This window comes from Cervus elaphus, chromosome 33 (assembly GCF_910594005.1).
Source record: "Cervus elaphus chromosome 33, mCerEla1.1, whole genome shotgun sequence".
NCBI classification, from domain to species: domain Eukaryota; kingdom Metazoa; phylum Chordata; class Mammalia; order Artiodactyla; family Cervidae; genus Cervus; species Cervus elaphus.
In genome coordinates, this window is record NC_057847.1 from 14571051 (window position 1) to 14594499 (window position 23449).

The following is a 23449-nucleotide window of genomic DNA, read 5'->3' on the forward strand; positions in this document are numbered from 1 at the left end:
AGGAATATTACATTAATTCTTTCAATATCCAGTAGAAGACTAGCTAACAAGAGGCTTAAAATTTCTATTATTTTATCCTTATACCATAAAAATTAAGAGACTTTCAATAAGCCACTTTATCTGGACTAGAACATTTATTTCTGGATAAATTCAAATTTCTGGAAATTATTCAAATTTCCAAATGCTCAGTTGACAACATTTTGGAGAAGTTAAAATTATTTATAAATTTAAAATTATATTTATGTTTGTCCATCTAGTCATATATTTCTTACTATCAATATTTTTTTCTATCTTTCTATTTATCTATTTTTAATCATCATCTTAGTAACTACCCCCTCTATGAGACTAGATAGAATACATATATTATTTGAATGAAATCTGCAATGTACAGAAATATTTATTTAAAAATTTTAATCATAGTGTCAATAAGTTGAAAGTGCATTTTTATTTCTTGTAGTTCAATAATAGGCAGAATTATTTCTGGAAGATAATACTTTTACTGAATAATTTGATAATTTTCAGGATAATTTTTTCTTTTGTGGATTTAAGAAATAACCAGTTTTGATTATCTCTGAAACAGTATGTCTATTTAAACTATTAATAATTTCTTCTGAGTTCAAAAAGAAAAATTATTCTATAGTAAAATAAAAAATCCCTTGATATTTATAAAATTACATTTCCCAAGTCCATAGCCTAGCGGAAGGATAATGAAACTTGAAATAGTTGCACGTACAATGCTTTAAGATGTTAACCAAAATTTTTAAAAATGAGTCCCTGATTGAAATAAGGAGGCATTTATTTGGGATTTGTTTAGGCCCGCTGTCTGGGAGACACAAATTCAAGAAGCACTTAATTTGTGTTCTGTCACACTACAAAATGGGGGAAGTTTATAAGGGCAAAAAATTGTTGGTTACATAAGTTGTCAATAATTGGAATTGGAACTGGAAAGAAGGGAGGGGGTGTGGCTCGCTGGCTGCAGCATATGGTATCTAGTTCCTCAATCAGGGGTCAAATCCAGGCCCCCTGCATCGGGAGTGCAGAGTCTTAGCCACTGCACCACCAGGGAATGGAATCTGGAAAAACGGTACTGATGAACCTATTTGCAAGGTAGGAAAAGAGACTAGTCCATTCCTAGGTTAGACTACTCTTGAGATGACTCACTATCAGAAAGGCACTATCTCCCTCTTTTAATCTATAATTTTAACATATTTCCACTAATATGTCAGTGTGCAGTTTTAGTCAGCAAAACTGATTCTAAATTCACATTGAAATAAATATACAAAGATTCCTAGGAAATTGTGTAAAAATAAAAATTAATGAGGAGATACTATCTCTACTGAGTATTAAAACTAATTTAAACTGTGCTTAATAAAAATAGATTTATCTGGTAATTTCATTCTTGGAAATTTATCATACAGATTAACATAATGTATAAAACTTTACTTTAAAGCCAGTACTTTAATGGAAAGGATTCATCAAATTATATGTCTCATCTCTTAGAATAGATTACCATGTAACCAGCTAATATGAATTTGCTGTGATAAGCACTTGCTGATATCACATACTATTTATATTTACTGTGACAGTGTTTATTATACCAAAAAGCCAGAAAAAAAACAACATAGCAAACAATACCTGAATTTTAAAACTTCATATATTGAGAAACCATGATAAATAGATAACATGGTATAATCTCTAGGACAATTTTTTTTTTTCAGATACAAAGGAATATGTACATTTTGCTGCTAATTTTTTTAAAAGTCCTTTAATTTTAACATAATTGTAGAATTCAAAGGAAGTTATAACAATAGGACAGAAAGACCCCATGTACCCTTTACCCAACTTCCCCCAATGGTTATATCTCACATAATTATAGTACAATAATATAAAAAACAGGAATTTAGCATTGGCACAATGACATTAGTAGGTGTAGTTCTTGTCTTTAATTACATGGGCAGATTTATATAACAATCACTACAATAGGACAGAGACTACCTCATCATGCCAGAGTTCTCCCTCAGGGTATAGTATACTTTTTTAGTCATTTCCACTCTCCACCATCCAAACATGGAAACCACTGCTCTGTATTTCCTGCTAAGCCCTGGGAACCATTAATCTGTTCCAATTCTTTAATATCAGGACTTCAAGACTATTATATAGTGAAATCATAATATATGTGACTTCTGAGATTGTATTCTTTTTCACTCAGCATTATGTCCTTGAGATCCATCCAAGGTGTTATCCATCAGTAGTTTATCCCTTAATATTGCTGAGTATATGGTATGGAGGTACTGCAGTGTGTTTAACCATTCATTAAGAGATGTTTTGGTTGCTTCCAATTTCTGGCCACAATTTTTTTAAAAGCCACTATGAACAATCATGGACAGGATTTTTAAGGCATAAGTTTGAATTTCTTTGGCATAAATGCCCAAAAGTAAAATTGCTGGCTCGTATGTAAATGTATGTTTAAGTTTAGTTTAGTTTTGTTTTGTTTTCTTAGACACTGCTTAACCAGTTTTCCATGATCTGAGCTACAGTCAGTTACTGGTCTTGTTTTTGCTGACTGTATAGAGCTTCTCCATTTTGGCTGCAAAGAATATAATTAACCTGACTATGGTAATGACAATGGTGATGTCCATGTGTAGAGTCTTCTCTTGTGTTGTTGGAAGAGGTTGTTTGCTATGACCAGTGTGTTCTATCAACAAAACTCTGTTAGTCTTTGCCCTGCTTCATTTTGTACTCCAAGGCCAAATTTGCCTCTTACTCAAGGTATCTCTTGACTTCCTACTTTTGCATTCCAGTCCCCTATAATGAAAAGGACATCTTTTTTGAGTGTTAATTCTAAAAAGTCTTGTAGGTCTTCATAGAACCATTCAACTTCAGCTTCTTCAGCATTACTGGTCGGAGCGTAGACTTGGATTACTGTAATATTGAATGGTTTGCCTTGGAAATTAACTGAGATCATTCTGTCTTTTTAGAGATTGCACCCATGTTCTGCATTTCAGACTCTTTTGTTGACTATGATGGCTATTTCAGTTCTTCTAAGGGATTCTGGCCCACAGGGATTCTGGCCACAGTAATAGATATAATGGTCATTTGAGTTAAATTCACCCATTCCAGTCCATTTTAGTTCACTGATTCCTAAAATGTCAATGTTCACTCTTGTCATCTCCTGTCTGACCACTTCCAATTTACCTTGATTCATGGACCCAATATTTCAGGTTCCTGTGCAGTATTGTTCTTTACAGCCTTGGACTTTACATCCATCACCAGTCACATCCACAACTGGGTGTTGTTTTCACTTTGGCTCTGCCTCTGTATTCTTTCTGGTGTTATTTCTCCACTCTTCTCCAGTAGCGTATTGGGCACCTACCAACCTGGGGAGTTCATCTTTCAGAGTCATATTTTTTTGCCTTTTCATAGTGTTCCTGGGGTTCTCACTAGAAAGCATCACTACAAAGCTAGTGGAGGTGATGGAATTCCAGTTGAGCTATTTCAAGTCCTAAAAGGTGCTGCTGCTCAAGAGCTGCACTCAATATGCCAGTAAATTTGGAAAACTCAGCAGTGGCCACAGGATTGGAAAAGGTCAGTTTTCATTCCAATCCCAAAGAAAGGCAATGCCAAAGGATGGTCAAACTACCACATGATTGCCCTTATCTCACATGCCAGCAAAGTAATGTTCAAAATTCTCCAAGCCAGGCTTCAAGAGTATATTGAACCGTGAACTGCCAGATGTTCAAACTGAATTAAAAAAAGGCAGAGGAACCAGAGATCAAATTGCCAACATCTTCTGGATCATTGAAAAAGCAAGAGAGTTCCAGAAAAACATCTTCTGCTTTACTGACTATGCCAAAGCCTTTGACTGTGTGGATCACAACAAATTGTGGAAAATTCTTCAACAGATGGGAATGCCAGACCACCTGACCTGCCTCCTGAGAAATCTGTATGCAGGTCAAGAAGCAACAGCTAGAACTGGACATGGAAAAACAGACTGGATTCAAATAGGGCAAGGAGTACATCAGGGCTGTATATTGCAACCCTGCTTCTTTAACTTATATGCAGAGTATATCATGTGAAATGCTGGGCTGGATAAACACAAGCTGGAATCAAGATTGCTGGGAGAAATATCAATAACCTCAGATACACAGATGACACCACCCTTATGGCAGAAAGTGAAGAGGAACTAATGAGCCTCTTGATGAAAGTGAAAGAGGAGAGTGAAAAACCTGGCTTAAAACTCAACTTTCAGAAAACTAAGATTATGGCATCTGGTCCCATCTCTTCATGACAAATAGATGGGGGAAACAATGGGAACAGTGAGAGACTTTATTTTCTTGGACTCCAAAATCACTGCAGATGGTGACTACAGCCGTGAATTAAAAGATGCTTGCTCCTTGGAAGAATTGCTATGACCAACCTACACAACATATTAAAAATCAAATTACTTTGCCAACAAAGGTCCGTCTAGTCAAAGCAATGGTTTTTTCCTAATAGTCATATATGGATGTGAGCATTGGACTATAAAGAAAGCTGAGCACTGAAGAATTGATGCTTTTGAACTGTGGTGTTGGATAAGACTCTTGAGAGTCCTTTGGACTGCAAGGAGATCAAGCCAGTCAATCCTAAAGGAAATCAGACAAACTGAAGCTCCAATACTCTGGCCATCTGGTGTGAAGAACTGACTCATTTGAAAAGACCATGATGCTAGGAAAGATTGAAGGCAGGAGGAGAAGGGGATGACAGAGGATGAGATGGTGGGATGGTACCACTGACTCAATGAACATGAGTTTGAGCAAGCTTCAGTGTTGGTGATGGACAGGGAAGCCTGGCATGCTGCAGTCCATGGGGTCGCAAAGTTTGGACAACTGAGCGACTGAACTGAACTGAACTAGTTTTCCAGAATGGTTGTTCAGTTTTACATTTTCTCCACCAGTGTAAGAGATATTAGACTCTGCATCCTTGTCAGCATTTGATTATCATGATTGTTATAGTTAATATTATTTATTAAATCATTAATATATTTTTACAGGTTACTATTCTCACAATGTAAACATATCATTTTTTATTTTAGCTATTCTATTAAGTGTGTGATAATGAGTAGTGATATTGAACATATTTTCATGACCTAGTACATACACATTAACACATACATGCAGACACATATGTCACATGATTGCTTTACTGTGGCTGGCTCATAAATGTTGTTGTTTTTCAGTCATTAAGTCATGTCTGATTCTTTGCAACCCCTTTGACTGCAGCACATCAGACTTCCCTATCCTTCATTGCCTCTCAGAGTTTGCCCAAACTTATGTCCACTGAGGTGATGATGCTATCCAACCTTCTTATCCTCTGTTCCCCTGCCCTTCTCCTCCTGCACTCAATCTTTCCCAACATCAAGGTCTTTTCCAGTGAGTCAGTTCTTCACATCAGGTGGCCAAAGTATTGGAGCTTCAGCTTCAGCATCATACCTTTCAATGAATATTGAAGGTTGAATTTGTTTAGGGTTGACAAATTTGATCTCCTTGTAGTCCAAGGGACTCTCAAGAGTCTTCTTCAGCACAAGTGAAAGCATCAATTCTTTGGTGCTCAGCCTTCTTTATAGTCCAGTTCTCATATCCATACATGACTACTGTAAGAAATATAACTTTGACTATACGGACCTGTTGGCAAAGTGAATGTCTCAGTTTTTTAATATGTTGTCTAGGTTTGTCATAGCTTTTCTTCCAAGGAGCAAGCACCTTTTAATTTCATGGTTGAAATCACCATCTGCAGTATTTTTGGAGCCCAAGAAAAGAAAATCTGTCACTGCTTTCAATTTTTTCCCTTCTATTTTCCATGAATTAAGGGACCAGATGCCATGATCTTAGTTTTTTGGATGCTGAGTTCCAAGCCAGCTTTTTCACTGTCTTCTTTAACATTCACCAGGAGGCTCCTTAGTTCCCCTTCACTTCCTGTGATTAGAGTGGTATCATCTGCATATGTGAAAGTGAAAGTCACTCAGTCATGTCTGACTGTTTGCCACCTCATGGACTATAGAGTCCGTGGAATTCTCTAGGCCAGAATACTGGCGTGGGTAGCCTTTCCCCTTCTCTAGGGGATCTTGCCAACCCAGGTGTCAAACTCAGGTCTCCCACACTGCAGGCGGATTCTTTACCAGTTGAGCCACAAGGGAAGCCCAAGAATACTGGAGTGGGTAGCCTATCCCTTCTCCAGGGACCCTCCCAACCCAAGAATCGAACTGGGGTCTCCTGCATTGCAGGCAGATTCTTTACCAACAGAGCTATTAGGTTGTTGATATTTCTCTGGGCAGCTTGTGATTCATCCAGCCTGACATTTCAGATGATGTACTCTGTACTTAACCTAAATAAGCAAGGTGTGACAATATATAGCCTTTTCTTACTCCTTTCCCAGTTTTGAACCAGTCCGTTGTTCCATGTCCGGTTCTAACTGTTGCATCTTGACGTGCATATAGTTTTTTTAGGAGACAGGTAGGTGGTCTGATATTCCCATTTCTTTAAGAATTGTCCACAGTTTATTGTGATCCACACAGTCAAAGGCTTTAGCATAGCCAGTGAAGCAGAAGATGTTTTTCTGAAATTCCCTTGCTTTCTCCATGGTCCAGCAAATGTTGACAATTTGATCTCTGGTTCCTCTGTCTTTTCTAAACCCACTTTGTACTTCTGGAAGTTCTCAACTCACACACTGCTGAAGCCTAGCTTGAAGGATTTTGAGCATTACCTTGCTAGCATGTGAAATGAGCACAACTGTATGTTAGTTTGAACATTCTTTGGCATTGCCTTTCTTTGGATTGGAAGGAAAACTGATATTTTGCAGTTTTCCAGTCCTGTGGCCACTGCTGAGTTTTCAAAATTTGCTGACATATTGAGTGCTGCATTTTAACAGTATCATCTTTTGAGATTTTAAATCGTTCAGGTGGAATTCCTTCACGTCCACTAGGTTTGTTTGTAATAATGCTTCCTAGGGCCCACTTGACTTCACACTCCAGGATGTCTGGCTCTAGGTGAGTAACCACACCATCATGGTTATCCAGGTCATTAAGTCTTATTTGTATAGTTCTGTGTGTTCTTGCAGCCTCTTCTTCATCTTTTCTGTTTCTGTTAGGTCCTTACCGTTTCTGTCCTTTATTGTGTCCATTCTTGAATGAAATGTTTCCTTGAAATCTCCGATTTTCTTAAAGATTTCTCTAGTACTTAATGGATGTCATTATGGATCACAGTCTTGTCATTGTGAAGGGGCTTGTATAAATCAATGAACATAAGAGCCATGCCATGTAGGGCCACCTAAGATGGACAGGTCACAGTGGAGAGTTCAGACAGAATGTGGTCCACTGGAGGAGGGAATTACAAACCACTTCAGTATTCTTGCTTTAGAACCCCATGAACAGTAGACTGTAATAGACTGTAATAACCAATTTCTAGATTTAACCTTGTGTCAGAGGTTAAATACAGCCATTCAGTTCAGTTTAGTTTCTCAGTTGTGTCTGACTTTTTGTGACCCCATCGACTATAGCATGCCAGGCTTCCCTGTCCATCACCAGCTCCTGGAGCTTGCTCAAACTCAAATCCATTGAGTCAGTGGTGCCACCCAACCATCTCATCCTTTCCCATCCCCTTCTTCTCCTGCCTTCAATCTTTCCCAGCATCAGGGTCTTTTCAAATGAGTCAGTGCTTCGCATCTGGTGGCCAAAGTATTGGAGCTTCAGCTTCAGAATCAGTCCTTCCAATAAATATTCAGGGTTGATTTCCTTTAGGATTGACTGGCTTGATCTGCTCGCAGTTCAAGGGACTCTCAAGAGTCTTCTCCAACACCACAGTTCAAAAGCATCAATTCTTCAGCACTCAGCCTTCTTCATGGTCCAACTCTCATATTCTCCACTATGCATATATATATAGAACACAATTAAATCACTTTAAAAACAAAGGTAATATAAACTGGCACATCACTTTCTAGTTAGTTACTACATTTTACTATTATTTATACTTTTGAGTTCACATTTACTGTATCTTTAGGGTAGAAATACTACATAATCTATTACTACTTATCTCTGATATTACTTTCTAATTCACGTTCAGTGATATTACTTTAGTAGCTTGAAATTATTCTCCATGGGCTATTTGTACCATGAATACTGAGAAATGCTACAAATTATACTCATTTGATTAGGAGAACTAATTGTTAAATATTTATCAGAACATCATTGTATCAGGCTATATAATCATCTAGATGGAAAAAAAAAAAATAGAGCAGCTAAACAGAAAAATAGACCCCCCCCCCCAAAAAAAATAAGCAATTTAGACACACACACAAAGAGTAGTAGTATTAAAAGCTAATGTGATAGAGACTGTTAACATATCTAATTTCAGTTCTCCTTTTTCCTCAGTAACAAAGCTTCAATTTTGTTTGGGGTGGTTTCTTAGTCTGTTAGGGTTGCTATTAAAAAAAAAAAGTATAGACTGGATAACTTATAACCAAAAAGAGATTGTTTCTTTCAATTTTGAAGGCTGAAAGACAGATCGGGATGGCAGTATGGTTGGGTGAGAGCCCTCTTCAGGGTTGCAAACTTCTCATTATTTTCTCATGTGGTAGAAGGGTTGAGTTGTCTCTGCGGGGGCTCTTTTGTAAAACATAATCTCACTCATCAAAACTGGCTTAAAACTCAACATTCAGAAAACAAAGATCATGGCACCCAGTCCCATCACTTCATGGCAAATAGATGGGGAAACAAAGGAAACAGTGACAGACTTTATTTTCTTGGGCTCCAAAATCACTGCAGATGGTGACTGCAGCCATGAAATTAGAAGACACTTGCTCCTTGGAAGAAAAACAATGATCAACCTAGGCAGCATATTAAAAAGCAGATACATTACCTTGCCGACAAAGGTCCCTCTAGTCAAAGCTATGGTTTTTATAGTAGTCATGTATGGATGCAAGAGGTGGACCATAAAGATTGCTGAGGGCCAAAGAATTAATGTTTTTGAATTGTGTTGGAGAATACTCTTGAGAGTCCCTTGGACTACAAGGAGATCAAGCCAGTCAATCCTAAAGGAAATCAACACTGAATATTCATTGGAAGGACTGATGCTAAAGCTGAAGCTCCAATACTTTAGCCACCTGATACGAAAAACTGACTCTTTGGCAAAGACCCTAATGCTGGGAAAGATTGAAGGCAGGAGGAGAAGGGGATGACAGAGGCTGAGATAGTTGAATGGCATCACCGACTCAATGGAGATGAGTTTTAGCAAGTTTCGGGGGTTGGTGATTGACAGGGAAGTCTGGTGTGTTACATTCCATGGAGTCACAGAGTTGGATGCAACTAAGTGACTGAACTGAACTGAACTGAACTAAATCTCATTCATGAGGGCTCAAGTCTCAGGATCCCTCACCTGCTAATACCATCACATTTTGGGGTTAAGATTTTAACAAATGAATTTTGGAGGAACACAAAGATTCAAACAATGGCATTCTGCCTTTTGCCTGCCCGCTTCATGTGTATTCCCATCACTTCAGTCATGTCTGACTCTTTGTGACCCTATGGACTGCCAGGCTCCTCTGGGATTCTCCAGGCAAGAGTACTGGATTCTCCAGGCAAGTGTACTGGAGTGGGTTGCCATGCCCTTCTCCAGAGGATCTTCCTGACCCTGGGATTAAACCCCTGTCTCATGTCTCCTGCACTGGCAGGTGGGTTCTTTACCACTAGCACCTCCTGGGAATGCACTTGGCCCACCCCCACCTCCAGCCAAATTTATTTCCTTGTTGAATACAAATACATTCATTCCACCCCCAGCAGCTCCAAAAGTCTTAACTTGTTCCAGCATCAACTTAAAAATCTAAAGTCCAAAGTCTAAAAGTCTAAAGTCTCATCTAAATATCACCTAAATTACTTATGGGTGGTACTCAAAGTATTATTCATTCTGAGACAAATTTCCCTCTAGCTATGAATCTGTGAAATGCAGCAAGCTATGTACTTCCAAAATACAATAGTGGAATAGGCATAGGACAAATATTCCAGTTGCAAAAGGGAGACATAGGACAGAGGAATGGGGTGATACTATTGAAATGTGAAGCCAGATTCTTGTTCACTGAGCTGAAAATTAAACTTTACAAACTCACAAACACTCACAAGCAAAGTTTATTTTAGAGGATAGAGACACAAAGTTTTCAGCATATGCACTGAGAGGGGGTGAAGTGCCTGAAAAGGTGGGAATAGCAGCAGTTTATATCTTTATTAGAATTGATCTGTTCGTGTGTTGGTTGGCTCAGGGCCAGATGCATGTAATTTCTGACCAATCAGTTTAAATGTTGCAATGTCCAGTTTGTCATTTTTAAGCCTTTGTTGGATTCCCCCAGTCTCTCAGTTTCCCCAGACTTTGCATTACCATCCCTCAATCCTTTCTCAAAACCCCAGACCACAATTTAGGGACCAAATGTATGTTTAAGAGTTAATGGCCCACCTCAAGTTTTTCTCCTTGATAAGCTGGACTGCAGTCAACGATTGTCTTGTCCTGGATCTGAATGTTTTATGACCCTCCAGACCAGGCATCCCTCTGAATGGCTAGAAACAGGAGCAACAAGTATAGCTTTAGGCTAATGGAGCAAAATGTTTATGTGAGAGAATAAGTTGAAATCAGAAAAATAACCAAGACCCTAACCCTACACTGACTACCTAACAATTTCTACCTCACTAATAGGTCCCAAGCAAATACCAAACCAAGCAAGACAAACAACATTAAATCCTAAGGCTTGAGAGTAAACCTTTAATCTGATGCTCTGCCCTCTGGGACAGAGGCCCTGCCTTTCAGACCTCCTGGGATAGGGATTCTGCCCTCTGGACACACTAGTGCATTCCAGCTCCCATGGCTTTGCTGGGCACAGGCCATCATGCAGCATATCATCTGGAAATAGGCCAGTGGCTCTACCAGTCTGGGGTTGTGGGGGTAGACTCACCCACATGACTTTCTGTGCACTAGTCTAGCCCCCATGGCTTGGGTGGTACCACCCCTGCAGACTTGGCTGGAGGTCTTCTGGCCTGTTGAAACCCATTTAACAATGACCCCTACTTTTGAAACTAAGAAGGCAGCTCTGATGATTTCTGAATCACCTTTGGAATCCTTTTTCAAGAGAAGAATATTGCATGTTAGTAGGAGAATAACTCTGTGATCCCTTCTTGTAAAATATAGGAAATCTAACAACTTTCCAAATTCCTTCCTGTCTCCTTCTCCTTCAGTTCTGATTGTCTGTTTTCCTGTGAGGATGGCTGATTAAATCTGAGGTTCATACCTATACTAATCCCCTTATCAAAGGATGGCTAGGTCATATCCATAGTGTTCCCTTCAGAACATGCTTTCTAAATTTTTTGAAAATGATAGGATAGGAATTTTCCAAATTTAAAGTTCCTACTTCCCCTTTGATTAACAGTCACCTCTTTAACTCATTTCTCTTCTCACATTTGCTATATGTATTCAAGAGAAGTCAACCTTTACTTTGAACACTTTGCTTAGAAATAGCTTCAGCCAAATATCCAATTTCACTGCTCACAAGTTCTGCTGCTGCTGCTGCTAAGTCGTTTCAGTTGTGTTCGACTCTGTGCAATCCCATAGATGGCAGCCCACCAGGCTCCCCCATCCCTGGGATTCTCCAGACAAGAACACTAGAGTGGGTTTCCATTTCCTTCTCCAATGCATGAAAGTGAAAAGTGAAAGTGAAGTCGCTCAGTCTTGTCCGACTCTTAGCGACCCCATGGACTGCAGCCTACCAGGCTCCTCCATCCTTGGGATTTTCCAGGCAAGAGTACTGGAGTGGGGTGCCATTGCCTTCACTCGCAAGTTCTACCTTCCATGAAGCACTAGGACTTGACAAAATTCAGCCAAGTTCTTCAACAGTTTGTAATAAAAATCACCTTTCCTGTAGTTTCCAGTAACACATTCCTCATTTCCAGCTGAGACTTCATCAGAAAGGCCTTTACGGTACATATTTCAACCAACATTCTGTTCACAACCAGTTAGACATTCTACAATGAGTCTGAGGAGGCTCTCTCTGCAGGTGTCCTGTTCTGCTGAGTCCTCCTGTGAATTGTCTTTAATGGTTTGTTCATGTTAAAATAAGCTTTTTGTTACATGCAGATCGAAACTCTCCCAGCCTCTGCCCATTGTCTAGGTCCAAAACTACATCTACATTTTCAAGTATTTGTTACAATAGCACCTCTGTTTCTAGGTACCAATTTTTGTCTTAGTCTGTTTAGACAATTACAACAAAATATCACAGACTGTGTAGCTGATTAGTAGCAAGAATTTACTGCTCACAATTCTGGAGGCTGGAAATCTGAGATCAGTGATGAACCCTGGTGGATGTTTTTCCCAGGCTTCCTGTCAATTAAGATCCGGACCCAGGGATTGAACCCTCCTCTCCCGCTGCTCCTGCATTGCAGGTGAATTCTTTACTGCTGAGCCACCGGGGAAGTCAAATCATATTACAGTTCTTAGCAATTAGACATAAACAGAAATATTTGGCATTTGGGGGAAGATTCACTTTAGGTGTCACACATGCTTTTATCTCTTTATGTGAAACGATGCATAAAGCTATCTATTTCCTGACTGTTTCGGCTAAGAAATTAATGTCTAAATTCCTCATTTGTTTATTTAACTGTTCTGGGAGTTCTCTGTTATATGCTGACTATAACTAATGTACACACATTAAGAAATAGTGAAATCCAACTGAAATGCTTGGAGACCTGGCAAATAAAGAGAAAATAATCTTGGGAAAATTTTTTAAAAAAGCAAAATCAGAATATATTTATTGTTTATAAGTATGCATAAAAGGAGCATTGTCCTAATTCTCTTATGTTTTTATAAGAAATTTAAATTGGCTAAAACTCTCTATTTCTGGATAGATAGATATTATATACTTTTAATGAAGGAGTCATTTTATACTGTCCAATAATATAAACTAATGAAGAGAAAGAGAGAGAGAGATCTGAAAGATATTTAGAGGAAAAAATATAAACTATTAATGATGGTTACCCTTTGTGAGTGATTTTAATACAGACTTTTATTAAGAACAATATAGTAGGTTGGAATTGCTGGAGTTTGTTCTTCTATTAATTTACATTCAAGGAAAACAGGGAAGAATATTAAAGTTCAGTGAAATGGCATCATTACTATAGAGATTCAGAAATAATGCACTTACAATAATCTAGGACTTTAAGGCAGTCCCTCAGTCATTTACTCCCAGTGTTCATGTTATGAATGCTGCTATGTGGGAGATAGAAGTTCTTACTTTGCTCCTGAGGGTGAAAGGGTTATGTTGTTTGCAAAATTGGCACTCAAAGTCACAGGTAATTCCTGGTGGCTCATATAACACAAGAGATGGCTTTAAGCCCTATTGTCCTTATGGTGCTTCAAAGTCAACATGCCAAATATCAAGCTCATCTTTGTTCAGTAAATGTTTTATTTATTATCTCAATTAGATTTTAAGTTCCTTATAGCCATGCTGCTGAGCACAAAATATATAACAAATGAACAGATCGAGTTTTTGTTTGTTTATTTTGCTTACAATACCTGTTGCTTCTCCCTTTCCCCATACAATTAAAGTATTACTGCTTATTGGTGAGAATTTGGGGAAATGTATTTAAAATTGTGATGAATATCAAAAGAATATCATCTTAAAAAGCTATGATCTTCTTAACCAGAAATGAAATGAACATTGTGCTTTATTTTTTTACTTTAGAAAATTTTGAAAATTTGGTTGTAATTGTATTTCACCTGATTTTTTTCCATTTAACATTACTTTGGAATGCTATATAAAATTTTATAACCATAATTTTAGTGTTTACATACTATTGCCTTAAAACAATGTGATGTAATGTGAATAACCATTGCTTTTTCAATTATTTACCTTGTTAAATAAGACTAGAGTTATTTTTTGTTTATTTGGTTGAATGTGCTTGTATGATTGTTTTCCTGGGTAAGTTAAATTAGTTTTAATGTTATAATTGCTTTAAATCTAAGAAACTATTCATTTCAAGGGTACTATTCAAAACAAATTATTGTTATTTGTAAAGAAAAGGTTTTGCTATTCTAATAGGTCAATTGTGCTTCATTATTATTTTAGTTTGAATAATTTGTACTTTAATGTTAAGAAACACCTTTTTTTTTTCCATTTGACCTGGCTTCCCAGGTGGTGCTAGTGGTAGAGAAACTACCTGCCAATGAAGGAGACTTAAGAGACATGGGTTGGATCCCTAGGTCGGGAAGATCCCCTGGAGGAGGGCCTGGCAACCCACTCCAGTATTCTTGCCTGGAGAATCCCATGAACAAAGGAGCCTGGCAGGCTGCAATCCACAGGGTCACATAGAGTTGGACACAGCTGAAGCAATGTGACATGCAAGCACATATGCACCTCACTATTGGGTTAAAATCTTAGTACCGTCGTATTAAGGTAAATGGTGACTGTAACAGTTGTTTGATTTCCATAGTCATAATCTTCATCATGATATCAAAAGTCTGAGAACCCAATCCCTGAATTACATCTACTACTTTTTTTTTTCCATTATAAGCTAATTTAATCACAATCTCTACAGAACATTGTGTAAATGAGTTTGCTCAAGATCAGTGTTAAATCCCCCACCATCACTTTTAAGCAGCTAAGTTGGAACAGGTGAAGAATATTTCTAGCATGCACAATTGGTTATTAAGCAATTTTCCTCATAGACTGTGTAACACTTGTACTAGTCAGAGTTTTCCAGAGAAACAGAATCAGTAAGATGTTTGCTTGATTGCTTATTTATTTGAAGGAATCGCTCATGCAGTTATAGAGGCTAACAACTCCCAAGATCTGCAGAGTGGGTCAGCACACTGGAGTCCTCAGAGAGTCAAATGTGTAGTTCCTATCTGCAGGGGTGCAGCCTCAAGTCTCAGAAAGTACTGATCTTTAAGTTCAAGTCTGAAGGTAGGAAGAAGCCAGTGCTCCAGTTTGAAGGTAATCAGTCAAGAAGAATTCTCTCTTACTCAAGGGGAGGATCAGCCTTTTTTTTTTTTTTCCTGTTTAGGTCTTTAACTGTTTGGATAAAGCCACATTAAGTAGGGCAACATGCCTTATTCAGTCTATTAATTTCAATGTTAATCTCATCCTAATACACTCTTTTAGAAGCATTCAGAATAATGTTTGGCCAAATATCTGAGAATTTCATGACCCAGTCAAGTTAACACAGAAAATTAATCATAGCAATGTTCATATTTACTTATTATTGTATAAGAGTTACTTTTCTTAGGATTTTGCATGTATTAGTTTATTGAACGCATGCATGCATGTGAAGTCACTTCAGTCATGTCCAACTCTGTGACCCCATGGACTATAGCCCACAGGCTCCTCTGACCATGGGGATTCTCCAGGCAAGAATACTGGAATGTGTTGCCATGCCCTCCTCCATGGATTAATTTATTGAATACTTATAACAAAACCATGAGTTCATATTACCTTTTTTTTTGGGGGGGGGTAATAAAAAGCAGGTAAATAATTAGCCTACAAGGAAAAAACTGAAAAAAGATAGTGTTAGAACTTCAATTACGATTTTCTGGTGACAAAAATGATACTCCTTGTCACAATTTAACACTGCCTCTTAATTGGATAATTTGGATTATAAATCAGTTCAGTTCAGTTCAGTCGCTCAGTCGTGTTTGACTCTTTGTGACCCCATGAACCTCAGCATGCCAGGCCTCCCTGTCTATCACCAACTCCTGGAGTCTACCCAAACCCATGTCCATCGAGTCGGTGATGCCATCCAGCCATCTCATCCTCTGTCGTCCCCTTTTCCTCCTGCCCTCAATCCTTCCCAGCATTAGGGTCTTTTCCAATGAGTCAACTCTCCACATCAGGTGGCCAGAGTATTGGAGTTTCAGCTTCAACATCAGTCCTTCCAGTGAACATCCAGGACTGATTTCCTTTACGACGGACTGGTTGGATCTCCTTGCATTCCAAGGGACTCTCAAGAGTCTTCTCCAACACCACAGTTCAAAAGCATCAATTCTTCAGTGCTCAGCTTTCTTCACCATCCAACTCTCACATCCATACATGACCACTGGAAAAACCATAGCCTTGACTAGAAAGACCTTTGTTGGCAAAGTAATGTCTCTGCTTTTAAATATGCTATCTAGGTTGATCATAACTTTCTTTTCAAGAAGTAAGCATCTTTTAATTTCATGGCTGCAATCACCATCTGCAGTGATTTTGGAGCTCAAAAAATAAAGTCTGACACTGTTTCCACTGTTTACCCATCTATTTCCCATGAAGTGATGGGACCGGATGCCATGATCTTAGTTTTCTGAATGTTGAGCTTTAAGCCAGCTTTTTCACTCTCCTCTTTCACTTTCATCAAGAGGCTTTTTAGTTCCTCTTCACTTTCTGTCATAGGGTGGTGTCATCTGCATATCCAAGGTTATTGATATTTCTCTCAGCAATCTTGATTCCAGCTTGTGCTTCTTCCAGCCCAGCGTTTCTCATGATGTACTCTGCATATAAGTTAAATAAGCAGGGTGACAATACATAGCCTTGACATACTCCTTTTCCTATTTGCAACCAGTCTGTTGTTCCATGTCCAGTTCCAACTGTTGCTTCCTGACCTGTATACAGATTTCTCAAGAGACAGGTCAGATGGTCTGGTATTCCCATCTCTTTAAGGATTATAAATACAGCTGTCCAAAATCATCATTTGTATCTAGACACTTTCTAGATTAAGAGGTTTGCTAACAATTATGCTGGGGCTACAGGCATAAATTGAGACTATTACCCTGAAATTAATTTTCAGTAAAAGAAACACTGCATAATTATGTAAGACTGTAGACATATTTTCCCTCCCTTTTCCTACTACTGGTAAAAAGTAAGAATAAAAACTCACATTTACCCAAGCATGCAGAGATGACATGGCTGACTAAAAAAATATGAGCTCAAGACAGACTGATTAGTTACAGAAGGAACTGTAGGGCCAAGCAAGCAGATAACCGTCATTCTCAAGGTTAACAAGTAAAGCAGAAAGCTGGCATTTTGTAGAACACATTAGACATAGACTGTGCATTGAGTATCAACTGATAAAGATTCAGTTCTTAAGTGGTACTTGCAGCATTGAATATAACAAAGGCTAAGAACTTAATAGGTAGGGCACTGTAACAAATAGTGGAATTCTTATAGTGATGATTAGATTAGATCCACTAAAGAGAATCAGCTAAAATGAGCAACATATAAAATGCACACTATATTAGAAAAGATATCCTTCCTTTGAAAAGGCTGGTAGGTTTATTTTTCCCTTGCTTTGTATAGAGCATGAGATACTATTATCAGAACTATAGTGTGCATCTCTTACAATTCCATTTATTCACTTTAGCAGTACCATATTAGTTACAAAAAAGTAGAGACATTACTTTGCCAACAAAGGTCTGTCTAGTCAAGGCTATGGTTTTTCCAGTGGTCATGTATGGATGTGAGAGTTGGATGGTGAAGAAAGCTGAGCACTGAAGAATTGATGCTTTTGAACTGTGGTGTTGGAGAAGACTCTTGAGAGTCCTTTGGACTGCAAGGAGATCCAACCAGCCATCCTAAAGGAGATCAGTCCTGGGTGTTCACTGGAAGGACTGATGAAGCTGAAACTCCAATACTTTGGCCACCTGATGCGAAGAGCTGACTCATTGGAAAAGACCCTGATGCTGGGAAAGATTGAGGGCAGGAGGAGAAGGGGACAACAGAGGATGAGATGGTTGGATGGCATCATCAACTCGATGGACATGGGTTTGGGTAGACTCCGGGAGTTGGTGATGGACAGGGAGGCCAGGCATGCTGCAGTTCATGGGGTCGCAAAGAGTCAGACATGACTGAGCAACGGAACTGAACTGATATTAGCTACATATTGTGCCACAAGTTACTCCAAAACTTAGCAGTTTAGAACTGGAAATATCTTATGATTTTTACAGATCACAAAGTCAGGAGCAGCTTAAGGATAATTCTGGCTTAGAGTTTCTCATGATTATAGTCAAATTCTGAACTTGGCCTGTGATCTCTTGTGAAGGTTTGACTAGAGTAGAATTTGTTTCCAAAGTCACTTGCAAGTTTTTTGGCAGACCTTAGTTCCTTGTGGGCTGTTGAACTGAGGGCATCAATTCATCCCTGGACATTGGCCTCTTTATGTGGACCTTTCTATATCTCACATGATAGCTGACTTCACCTAGAATAAGTGATCTAAGAGGAAGTAAGAATGTATGTCAGATATTTATAACCTAATCTCAGAAGTAAATTATCACTTAACCTTATTCTGTATTAGATGTGAAAGTGTTAGTTCCTTAGTCGTGTCCAACTCTTTGCAACCCCATGGACTGTAGCCTGCCAGGCTCCTCTGTCCATGGAATTTTCCAGGGAAGTATATTGGAGTGGGTAGCCATTCCATTCTCCACAAGATCTTCTGGACCCGGAGATTGAACTCAGGTCTCCCACATTGCAGACAGATTCTTTACCTCCTGAGCCACCATGGAAGCCTCCATTAGATGTGTCAGTAAATTTAGTACACACACTAGGGGAAGGGATTATGCAAATTCCAGGAGGTAAAATAATTGAGGGCCTTCTTGGATGCTGCCTTCCGTATTCTACCCTCTCCCTGACCAAAAGTTCCCAGCCCTCCACAAATGAGATACACTTTCTCCCTCTGAAGGCTGCTCATAGTTTCATAGCATCAGCTCAAAATCCATAGTCTAGTCTTTTAAATCAAGTCTGGGCATGGATGATGCTCCTCAAGTGTAGTTTCTTTATAGCTTTTTGAGCATAATTCCTTTTGATCTGTGAAACCAAATAGATAAGCAGTCTGCTACCCATAAACTTAACATACAATGATAGGCCAACATAGGATAGCCACTGTAGAAATTTCTGTTCAGAATGTGGGAATGGGAGGCTAAAGTCCATCACTGGCCTGTAGAATTTCTGAAGTCCATATAGAATAATGTTGGAAGTTTGAATGATCTTAGGGCTTTGGAATAATTCTCCATGACTTTGAGCTCCAGCAACTGGGTTCTTTTCATTTTAATTTATTTTTAATTGGAATATAATTATTTTACAATGATGTGTTGGTTTCTTGCTATACAATGACATAATCAGCTATAAGTATACATATATCCCCTTACTCTTGAGCCTTCCTCCTGCCCCACCATCCCACCTTCCCACCCCTCCAAGTCATCACAGAGTTGGGCTCCCTGTGTTATACAGCTGTTTCCTATCAGCTATTTATTTCACATATGGTAATGTATATATGGCAGTGTTAACTCTCCCAATTCATCCCACCCTCTTCTTTCCCAACTGTGTTTACAAGTCCATTCTCTGCCTGTAAATCCCTATTTCTGCCTGCAAATAAGTTTATCAGTACCACTTTTCTAGATTTCATATATATGTGTTAATATATGGTATTTGTTTTCCTCTTTCTGATTTACTTCACTCTATGTAACAGGCTCTAGGTTCATTCACCTCAGTTCAACTGACTCAAATTTGTTCCTTTTTATGACTGAATAATATTCATATATATATATGTGTGTGTGTGTATATATATATATATATATATATATATCACAACTTCCTTATCAATTCATCTGTTGATGGGCATTTAGGTTGCTTCCATATTCTGGCTATTGTAAATAGTGCTGCAGCGAACATTACATACATGTGTCTTTTCAAATTATGGTTTTCTCAGATTATATGATGTGGAGCAAAGGGAATCCTCTTGCACTGTTGGTGAGAATGTAAATTGAAGCAGCCACTATGGAGAACAGTAAGGAGATTTCTTTAAAAACTAGGGATAAAACTATTATATAACCCATCAATCCTAGTACTGGACATATACCCTGAGAATTCTGGGCTCTTTTGAGTGAAGTTTCTTTTTCAGGAAAGGTAGCATATGTTCACAACTGAGCAGTTTTCTCAGCCTACTTCAAGCTTTCCATATTCCATACCGAGTCAAATGTCCTCTAATTCCATTACAATTGTCAGAAACTCATTCATTCCCAATTAATGCCCTAGCTATAATAAAAGAGACCCCAGAAGTTTAGGAGTTCAGTTTGCTTGTTTGGGTTTCCAGAAACTTTGGCCCTCGCTGTAGCTACAGAAATAAAACTTTCTTCAGGAAGGTCACAGAGGCTTTCATATCACTTACTTAATGCCTGGAACTAAGAATTTAAAATCCTGAGTGCATAATTTTCTTTTCTCAAACCCTCCAGCACAGTGAGAAGCAACCAACCAACCATTTGTACTATTCTGTCTATGTTCACTAAAATATTCTATAGGAACCCAGAACCTTACCTTTCAACACTAGATTACAAGCATCTTAGAATGATAATTTGAGTAAACATTTTTCCACTCATGTCATAGGCTCTTACAACTCCTTTACTACCGGAAGCAGAGTCATTAATGCTTTTGTATCCAATCAGATTAGAGATCTCATTCCATTAATCTTAGAATTAATTCATAGAACTTACCCTTAAGAGTCTGTTCCTCTGGAACCACTCTCCATGCAAAATTCTGTGTCAAGGTTCAGTCGGAAAAGTGGAACCAACCATAGGTATTAGAGGAGGCTCCTTGGACCACTAAAATTCCCCAACCCCAAGCTTCAGTGTTTATGCATCATCTTTCCCAAATCAAATCATCTGTACAAGAACCTCTGTCTCCTTTTGTTAAGCTCACATAATTGTGTCTCTTCTTTCATGGTGAGTCAATTAATAACATTTATGATGGTAAATAGCAGTGAATGGTCCCTTGATCAAAGATGCTGAGATCCATCTGATAAGATCTGCAGAACTCTGAAGCCTAGAGAGGATACTGAGTGATTTGCTTCCTTGCTCAGTCTTTCTATCAAGATTTCCAGTTTTCTCCTGTCCTGTATAAATAGCTCCATCCTCTTCAGATTCCTGAATGTTAATAAGAAGTCATAGTGCAGTCATGCTGTACTGAGAATGTTTCTTTTTGCACAAAGTGTTTATTTTAGTTAAATTTGTGTAAATTAAGAGATTTTCAAAGGTCTCTAAAGATTAAAGATCTGTTTCAATGTGATCATCTTTTCCTGCTGATACAGAGAAGTGGCTGGAAGTTTCACCAAACTGAGAAAGAACAAAGGATTTCATTACATTTAGTGCAGTAGGAAGAGAGGAAAACTTTCCTCTTTCCATGGTCTTCACATTATCAAAACTAGTTTCTCCATAGTATTTATATAATAAATCTTTTGTTGTTGTTGTTGGTAGATTCTAGAAACTGGTTTTAGAATCACAAACTATATCATTTATTACTCTTTGCAACCCCATGGACCGAAGCTTGCCAGGGTCCTCTATCCATGGAATTCTCCAGGCAAGAATACTGGAGTGGGTTGCCATTCGATTCTCCAGGGGATCTTCCCAACCCAGGGATCAAATCCAAGTCTCCTGCATTGCACACAGATTCTTTACCATTTGAGACACTAGTTCAGTTCAGTTGCTCAGTAGTGTCTGACACTTTGCGACATCATGAACAGCAGCACGCCAGGCCTCCCTGTCCATCACAAACTCCCGGAGTCCACCCAAACCCATGTCCATTGAGTCCATGATGCCGTTCAACCATCTAATCCTCTGTTGTCCCCTTCTCCTCCTGCCCTCAATCTTTCCCAGCATCAGGGTCTTTTCCAATGAGTCAGCTCTTCGCATCAGGTGGCCAAAGTACTGGAGTTTCAGCTTCAGCATCAGTCCTTCCAATGAACAGCCAGGACTGATCTCCTTTAGGATGGCTGGTTGGATCTCCTTGCAGTCCAAGGGACTCTCAAGAGTCTTCTCCAACACCATAATTCAAAAGCATGAATTCTTCGGCACTCAGCTCTCTTTATAGTCCAGCTCTCACATCCATACATGACCATTGGAAAAACCATAGCCTTGACCAGACAGACCTTTGTTGACAAAGTAATGTCTCTGCTTTTTAATATGCTATCTAGGTTGGTCATAACTTACCTTCCAAGCAGTAAGTGTCTTTTAATTTCATGACTGCAATCACCATCTACAGTGATTTTGAAGCCCAGAAAAATAAAGTCTGACACTGTTTCCACTGTTTCCCCATCTATCTGCCATAAAGTGATGGGACCAGATGCCATGATCTTAGTTTACTGAATGTTGAGCTTTAAGCTAACTTTTTCACTCTCCTCTTTCACTGTCATCAAGAGGCTCTTTAGTTCTTCTTCACTTTCTGCCGTAAAGTGTAGTGTCATCTGCGTATCAGAGGTTATTGATATTTCTCCCAACAATCTTGATTCCAGCTTGTGTTTTCTCCAGCCCAGCATTTCTCATTATGTACTTTGCATATAAGTTAAATAAGCAGGGTAACAATGTACAGCCTTGATGTACTCCTTTTCCTATTTGGAACCAGTCTGTTTTCCCATGTCCAGTTCCAATTGTTGCTTCCTGACCTGCATACAGGTTTCTCAAGAGGCAGGTCAGGTGGTCTTGTATTACCATCTCTTGAAGAATTTTACACAGTTTATTGTGATTCACACAGTCAAAGGCTTTGGCATGGTCAATAAAGCAGAAATAGATGTTTTTCTGGAACTCTTTTGCTTTTTTGATGATCCAGTGGATGTTGGCAATTGGATCTCTGGTTCCTCTGCCTTTTCTAAAATCAGCTTGAACATCTGGAAATTCATGGTTCACGTATTGCTGAAGCCTGGCTTGGAGAATTTTGAGCATTACTTTACTAGTGTGTGAGATGAGTTCAATTGTGTAGTAGTTTAAGCGTTCTTTGGGATTGCCTTTCTTTGAGATTGGAACGAAAACTGTCCTTTTCCAGTCCTGTGACCACTGCTGAGCCGTTCAAATGTGCTGGCATATTGAGTGCAGCACTTTCACAGCATCATCTTTCAGGATTTGAAATAGCTCAACTGGAATTCTATCACCTCCAGTAGGTTTTGTTAAAACAACAAATAGTGTAAATTTCTGGGTACTAGTTACATGATATGAAACTGAATTATAAATGAGTGGTGGCAACAAATTAGAATATTGCAAATAGGAATATTATAGGAAGTTTGAAATTGTAGAACACAGTTGATGAGCAACGCAAAGGAGGCACAGAATCCATAGACATTTGACCTGGTCCACACTCCTCTGGGGGTCAAGCTAGGGTTTTACTACTTTCATTTTGAACTGATTCCTAACCTTCCCTCTAAAATATGAATATAATCTAAAATCTATTGAAAAAGAGACATTTTCCACTAGGTTAAAGGTGTATTATCAGTTTGTAAACATGTTTTCAGAACTACTAAATAAAATGGAGAAGTGCAGCACAGGAATCTTACAGAGGAGATAGGCATTCTCTGCATAGTAGTTTTTATAATCATGAGCAGAAAATAAATTAAACACATGTTGGATTGACTAGAGCTGCAATTTAGCCTTTAGATACAGTTATG